This window comes from Mirounga leonina, unplaced genomic scaffold (genome assembly GCF_011800145.1).
Source record: "Mirounga leonina isolate KUSES-001 unplaced genomic scaffold, KU_Mleo_1.0 Mir_178, whole genome shotgun sequence".
Classification (NCBI taxonomy): domain Eukaryota; kingdom Metazoa; phylum Chordata; class Mammalia; order Carnivora; family Phocidae; genus Mirounga; species Mirounga leonina.
The window spans coordinates 18,469,628-18,476,828 of record NW_023270464.1 but is presented as its reverse complement, the minus strand read 5'-3'; the positions used below and the strand labels follow the sequence as shown (position 1 = coordinate 18,476,828).

The 7,201-nt window shown below is 42.9% G+C and overlaps 1 pseudogene; it reads left to right on the top strand.

The window, feature by feature from the left end:
* The first annotated feature begins 6,673 nt into the window (after positions 1 to 6,673).
* LOC118023262 lies at positions 6,674 to 6,787 on the top strand (annotated as a pseudogene).
* Positions 6,788 to 7,201: the final 414 nt, after the last annotated feature.

The window sequence follows — 7,201 nt, the reverse complement described above, 5'->3', positions numbered from 1 at the left end:
ACTCTGTCGGTCTATCTGGGTTCTTTATTTAGTACACCACTTCTGTTCTGCCAAAACATCCGCTTCGAATATGAGTGCTTAAAATAATGATCATGATATAAACAAAACAGCAAATGCACCCATAAGTAGCCTCCAGTAGTGAGGAAGGAAATATAAGCATTGCTTTCCGTGAGAGTCAGGTCCTGCTGCACCTTTGAGGCAAGAGACATGTCTCTGTGCGCACCCCCCTTGCTCCTTCTCCTTTGTCTTTAGAGCCACTTTGGTCTTTAACGTAACCTCTGTGCAAACTGGCACTTAAGCCCCAAATTCATTCCTCCTTTTTATATCTACTCCCCCACCATCTCTCCCCAGGACCACTTGTACCACCAGCCCAGGCTCTATTCCCACCGTTGTCCCCATAATTGATTCTCCTCAAAGCAGCCAGCCTGTCATTTCAAACACAAATCACATTCTTTCTGGGGCAAAGTTCATTTTCCAAATCAGCTACGCTAATACATCTCTTTCCACATATTCTTACAAGGTGATACTGAGGCTCCTCCATCAATAGTAGAGTCTATATTCTCTCCCCTTGATGCTGGACAAGTTTGGGGGATGGCTTCCATGAGTAGAACAAAAGAGACGTCCGAAACTAAATTAGAAAAGGCAATATAAGCTACCACTGGGCTCTCTCCTGGGATGTTGTCCTGGTAATCCAGCCACCCTATTTTGAGGAAGCCAAGCAGGCACACAGAAGGGCCAGGTGCAGTCCACCTGAGATCCCGGGGGAAATGCAGCATCGCCCACCAGACACGAGCGAGCAAGCCTTCAGATGACTCCTGATCCCAGCCTTGAAGCTGCTCCAGCTGCCGCAAATGGTGCAGAGATGAGCTGACTCTACCAGATCCTGCCCACAGATCTCTGAGCAAGACAGATGTTGTCATTGTGTTAAGACACTGAGTTTAGGGGAGGTTTGTTACATAGCAATAGGAAACCAGAAGTCCATCAGTCCTTTGCTTGAACTCCTCTAGTCTTCCCTGTGCCATAGGAAGAAACTCCAATGTCCTCACTTTGGTCTACAAAACTGTGCATGATCTAGTTCCTGACAGCCCCTCCCATTTCTTCAGCCCTGTGCTCACTGCACTGCAACCACACGCTTCTTTCTCCCCATTGAACCCACTGGGCTTGTACTGACCTCAAGGCCTCTGTTCTTGTGGTTCCTTCTGCCTTAATGCTATTCCCTGGATACTGGCATACCTGGATTCTGCTCATAATTCAGGTTCTAGTTCAAATATTGCTTTCTTCACTGATTACCGAGGACTCGCCTCTGGGTCTCTTCAGATTAGGGGTCACATATACAAGATTAGATGGTTATTGTGACATTTTTCCCCCAGCCATGGTCAGCTGCAGAGAGGCAGGCATAGAACAGGTGCAGAGTAGAATTTAAACAGGGTTGGAGACTTGTCGGGTGAATTCACTCTTCATGACCCCTTTGAAAGTGACTCTGTATCAGTAATTACTACTCCCCCCAGAATCTCTGAGGGTGTTTTTCACCAAGACTATATACTAATGTTGAAAGAGTCACAGTCTCAAAGATGTGTTACTAGGTGCTGTTGAACTATTTTTTGGCTCACCTGCAGTCACAGAGAGAGAATAGAAATTCCATGGCTCTCTTCAATCATCTTCAATTCTTTATTCTTTCAAAATGTATTTATTGAGTGTCCACTATGAGCAAGGAGGCTATATTCTAAGGGGAGGAACAAATACTAAACAAAGAATAAAATAAAGTTGTCAGCATGTGATAATATAGGAGGGAAGCAGGAGGCTTGGATGAAATGTGTCAGTTAGCCATGCAGCTATCCATGGAAGAGTGTCCCAGGAAGAAGGAACAGCAGGTGCAAAGTGCCCGGTTTGTGAGTATGTGTGGCACGTTCAGGGATTAGCAAAAAAGACAGTTTGGCTGGAATGCCATGAGGAAGGAGGTAGGGTTCTAGAAACACCATGGCTACATCTTATACGGACTTGTATATCAAGAACTTTTGCTCATGTTCTGAGGGAGATGGGAAACACTATTTGGTTTCAAAGAGGGTGTGACAAACATTCTGGCTGCTGGCTAACGAGAGGCAGCAGAAGGACAGAGATGAAGCAGGAAGACTCACTGGGAGCCTCTTTCAATGATCCAGGAATGGGCTGACAGAGGCTTGCATGAAGGTGTTAGAAGCTGGGATCGTGATTAAGTGGGTGTATTTTGGATATATTTTAATTATAGAGCCAACATTTGCTAATGGGTTAGATTTCCACAGTGAGAAAAATGGTGTCAATGGTGACTCCAAGTTTTTAGCCTGATCTACTGTGAGAATGGAATTGGCTTATACTGCCATGAATGAGATAATAAGAGGAGCAGGTTTGGAGAAGATAATCAGAAGTGTCAGGAATCCTGTTTTGTACAGGTTATGGTTTAAATAGCTCCATATCTATTGACATCCAGGTAGATATATTGTACAGGCAGCTGGATACATGAGTATAGCTTTCAGAGAAGATTAGTCTAGAGATATAAATTTGGTAGTCATCAGAGCATAAATGGTATTTACAATCACAAGTCTAGAAGATCTCACTAAGAAGTGGATATAGAAAAAGGGAAGAAGGGGCTCCTGGGTGGCTCAGTTGGTTAAGCGACTGCCTTCGGCTCAGGTCATGATCCTGGAGTCCCAGGATCAAGTCCCACGTTGGGCTCCCCGCTCAGCAGGGAGTCTGCTTCTCCCTCTGACCCTCCTCCCTCTCATGCTCTCTGTCTCTCATTCTCTCTCTTGCAAATAAATAAAATCTTAAAAAAAAGAAAAAGAAAAAGGGAAGAAGTCCAAGAAGTGAGACATGGAGATTTCCAACATTTATAGGGATGATTGGCCAATGAGGTGGGAGATCAGAGTGGCATGTAGAAAGCTAAGAATGTGCTTGGCGGGCCGCCTAAGTGGCTCAGTCAGTTAAGCATCCAACCCTTGATTTCAGCTCAGGTCATGATCTCAGGGTCCTGGGATCCAGCCCCACATCAGGTTTCACAATCAGTGGGGAATCTGCTTAAGGATTCTCTTTCCCTCTCCCTCTGCTCCTCCCCCTGCTCGTTCTCTCTCTCAAATAAATAAATAAATAAATCTTAAAAAAAAGAAAAGAACATGCTTGGAGAGAGAGGGAGCAATCAACTGCTTGAAACATTGATGGATGGAGTAAGATGCATGTTGAGAATTGCCTATGTTGCATTTGGAGATGGGAAAGTAATTGGTATCCTTGACAGGAGCTATCTCAAGGGTGGAGAGTGGATGAAAACCTCAATGACGCTGGGTTCGGGAGAAGATAGGAGAAAAGGAAATGAAGACAATGACTTTATTCTAGGGCATTTTTCCTGGAAAAAATGGGTACAGATCCCTGAAGAGGGATGTGGGGCAAGTGACAGGTTTTTTTTTAAATATAAGAAACTTTAACATGTTTGTACATTAATGAAGAAGAGTGAGGAAAGTTGATGATACAAGGTAGAGAGGAAACAACAGGTAGATCCCCAAGGGAGGATTTGGCCAGAGAAAGGAGAAAGAAAGTCAATCAATAGAAACAAGAGAATATGAGATGTCTACATAGGTTGGCAGATGGATATAGCGATGAGAACACATAAAAATTAATTTCTGATTGCTTTTATGATGTACAAGGAAATAGGAAGCAAGGTAACTATTTGGAAGTGAAAATGAGAGAAGAGATAAATAACATATGTTGGGAAGAAGGAAAGTCAACCAGGAGAGTGGATGAGTAAATGGATTAGGGAAATGCAGGGGCATTAGTGACACTTATTAGCGTTGGTTAGTGGTTAAGCATTTAAAGTTAGATCAGTCAGTATAACATTTTCCATGTTCAGCTGCATACATGGAATATGTATAATGTTGGATTTAAACAGGTGTAAGTTTTCTTGGGTGCTATGAACTGAGTTGTGTCCTCCCACAGTCCATATGTTGCAGCCCCAATCGCCAAAGTGACTGTATTTGGAGAAAGCACTTTTAGGAGGTAATTATGGTTAAATAAGGTCATAAGTGTGGGGTCCAAATCTGATAGGATTGGTGGTCTTATAAAAAGAAAAAGCATAAAAGAGATTTCTTTCTTCCTACTCATGCACCAAGAAAAGACCACACACTGAGATGGCACTGCCTGAAAGCTACCAGGAAGAAAGCTCTCACCAGGAATCAGATGCACTGGTACCTTGATCTTGGACTCCCCAGCCTCTAGAACTGTGAGAAATAGATTTCTGTTGTTTAAGTCACCCAGACTATGGTATTTGTTATTGTAGCCTGAGCTAAGATGTCAGGTGAGTATGATAAAGGAAAGAGAGCCAAGGTTATTGAGGATGTGTACAAGAGAATGGTTATGATCACAGTCCATGGAAACTAGATTAGGTGAGAAGGGAAGTGATGATGATGTGGGGTGAAGCATAGTACAACTGTTGAATATGATCAGATCAATGAATTATGGATCTAAATTTATGTAAGAGTCCATAGCGTCTGGTACTTGATGGGGATAAAGTGGAAAGATTGGAGGCGATGGTCAGGAAGTAGGATGTGTTCTGTAAGATCATAGAGGTGGTACAGTAATTGATGATAACAAAGTCTAAGGTGTGATCAAGGAAGTGAGAAGCTGGTTTATTTGAGGATGAAAGTTTGAGAAACTAAAACTCCAGAGTGTTAGATTATCTTTGTGAATAATGGAATAATCAAGGATTATAGTAACTGTTGGAATTATAGTAACTGTTGAAGTGAGTGGCCATAAGCACAGTGCTTACATCTTCAAAGAATGAAGAGGGATGTGGGGCCATACCCAAGAAGAGCAGTTTAAGTGATTTCAAGAAGGTAGGGTGTGAATAGTGAAGCCTGAAGGGTTATCTTAAAAACTATGGGTTGTTAGGGAGAGGGAAGAAAAGTAAAGTTCTTCTAAGGATGTATATTATATCCTCCTTAGAGATATCTCTATCATCTACTTATCTATCATTCATCAGCCTATCATCTATTTCTCTACATCTACCTGTCTCTCAACTATCTCTATTATCTATCTATCATCTATCTATCTATCTATCTATCTATCTATCTATCTATCATCTATCTATCTATCTATCATCTATCTATCTATCTATCTATCTATCTATCTATCTATCTATCTATCATCTATCTATCTATATCACCCGTCTGTCTATCTGCCATCTATCTAAGGAAGATATATATATATCCTCAGACTTATCCAAGGATGGATATAAGAGATATATATAGATATATCTATATATATCTTCCACCACCAGGCTCACAGAGGTAGAAGGAAGGGGAGGGAAAGCAGCTGCTTCTTGAGCGATCTGCAGAGAAACGTGAGTCCATAGAGAACTAAGTTTCAGTTGGTCAAACATGAAGGGCGCATTACAGGAGAGGTTGATGATGAGATGTTGCTAATGGCTGCCCAGAGTTCTTGAGGCACAGAGAGAGGGGTCAGGATTTGGGGGTGGCAATGGGGTTAGATTAGGGCATGTGTTGAGCTTTATAGGCATTAGTGTCAGGCTGACAGGGAACTGAGAGCCTGGACTTCTTCTGAATGCTGACTCAGAATGAGGAAAGGGTATTCTGGAATTAGTCACAAAATGCATGATATCTGTGTTTGACCCTGCCCCCAAACCCATTCCCTGTACTTCTTTGCCCTTCTCTGTGTCCTGAAGCCTACTTTCCTTGCAGGTTGTACCATCTAGGCTACTTTTTTTCTTGACTCCCAGTTGGCTCTGGCTAGTGGGAAGCTCTAGCAGGAGATCAGAAGGCTGGAGGAGATGGAGGTCAGTATTTTTCCTCTGCTTCCTCCCTGCCTCCTCGCAATTCTGGCAATGGCTGCCTTCCTCTGAGTGCCAGTTCTTTGGCAGCCCCTCTTCTGTGACCCCAGCTCATGCTGGTCAAGGGCTGGTGATTCTTCTGCCTGTGCTGGTCCCTGGATAATCACCATCCTTGTTGGTTCTCACATCTCTGCTCATACCTCATCCAACAAACCTTTCATTAACTCCCCAGTTGAGTGACCCATTGGTTCATGCCCAGACCCTGGTGGTCTTACCTTCGGCTGCTAATAGGTATGCCTGTTTCCATATGTCCAGGTGTGTCCAGGACAGTTCTGGCTTACATGATTGATACCAGTGTAATTATTAATAGCACTCCCTTTTACTCCCAAAAGTATTCCAGTTTTGATTAATTATATAGTCACCCTACCTTTGGTCCCCTGGTTCTATGGCCCCAAGTACCTGTAAATCTGCATCTCCAAATACCTTCTCTCTGCCTGGAGTCTTCTTAATCTCTTACAGTCTTTCCTGTGAGCTGAGAGGCTGGATGGCTCAGAAAGGGAGAAGGGAGAGGAAGAGCCCAGCCTGGTCTTAATTTTCATTCTTTTAGCACAACAGCAGGCTAAAAGCAAATGAGAAAACAGAGCTCATCTTGTTTATGATCTACATTTTTCCATGCTTAATCGTGTATAATGAAGAGACACTTCCCTAGGGTCATTGGCTCATTAGCTCCTTATCCTCCCTTATTTTAGATACATATAACATCAACCCAAATAAGGAGGCACAGGTGAATTGAGAAACAGCAAGCGGCTTTGCAATCTTGGACAAGTTAAACTAATCTCTCTTGGCCTTGATTTCCTTCTTTGTAGCTTTGCGCAGTGGCAGTATTGTAGCCAATGAGGTTTATCCGAGGCGCGATTATTGCTAATTGATTTCCTTCTTTGTAAACGGGAGGATTAATTGTATCTACTCAACAGGGTAACTAGGATTCAATGAGTTAATACATAAAGAGGTGAAATAATGCTGACACATAGTATGCACAATGCAATTGTAACTTTACCACACACATGCACACAAACACACAATGATAGGGAAAATTGTGTATGGGGTGGGGATGAACACTTGCGTAGCAGAGAGAACGTGACTCTGCTTTGCTAAGGAACACAGCACAGGAGCACTAATGCAATATTATGTTATAGATCACTGTAGTCTGCTGAAACGAGGGGTTATTTCCTGTCTGGACAGGGTATGGTTTCCAGAAGGGAGAAGAGGAAACTTGTGCTTGCTTCAGTTCAAGTCTCTTCAGAGAAATTCAACTTTGATCTCCCACAGACCGGCCACTCTGGGAAATGTGGAACAGCTTCTAGCAGCCTGGACATAGTTTTTAGTTCTTGT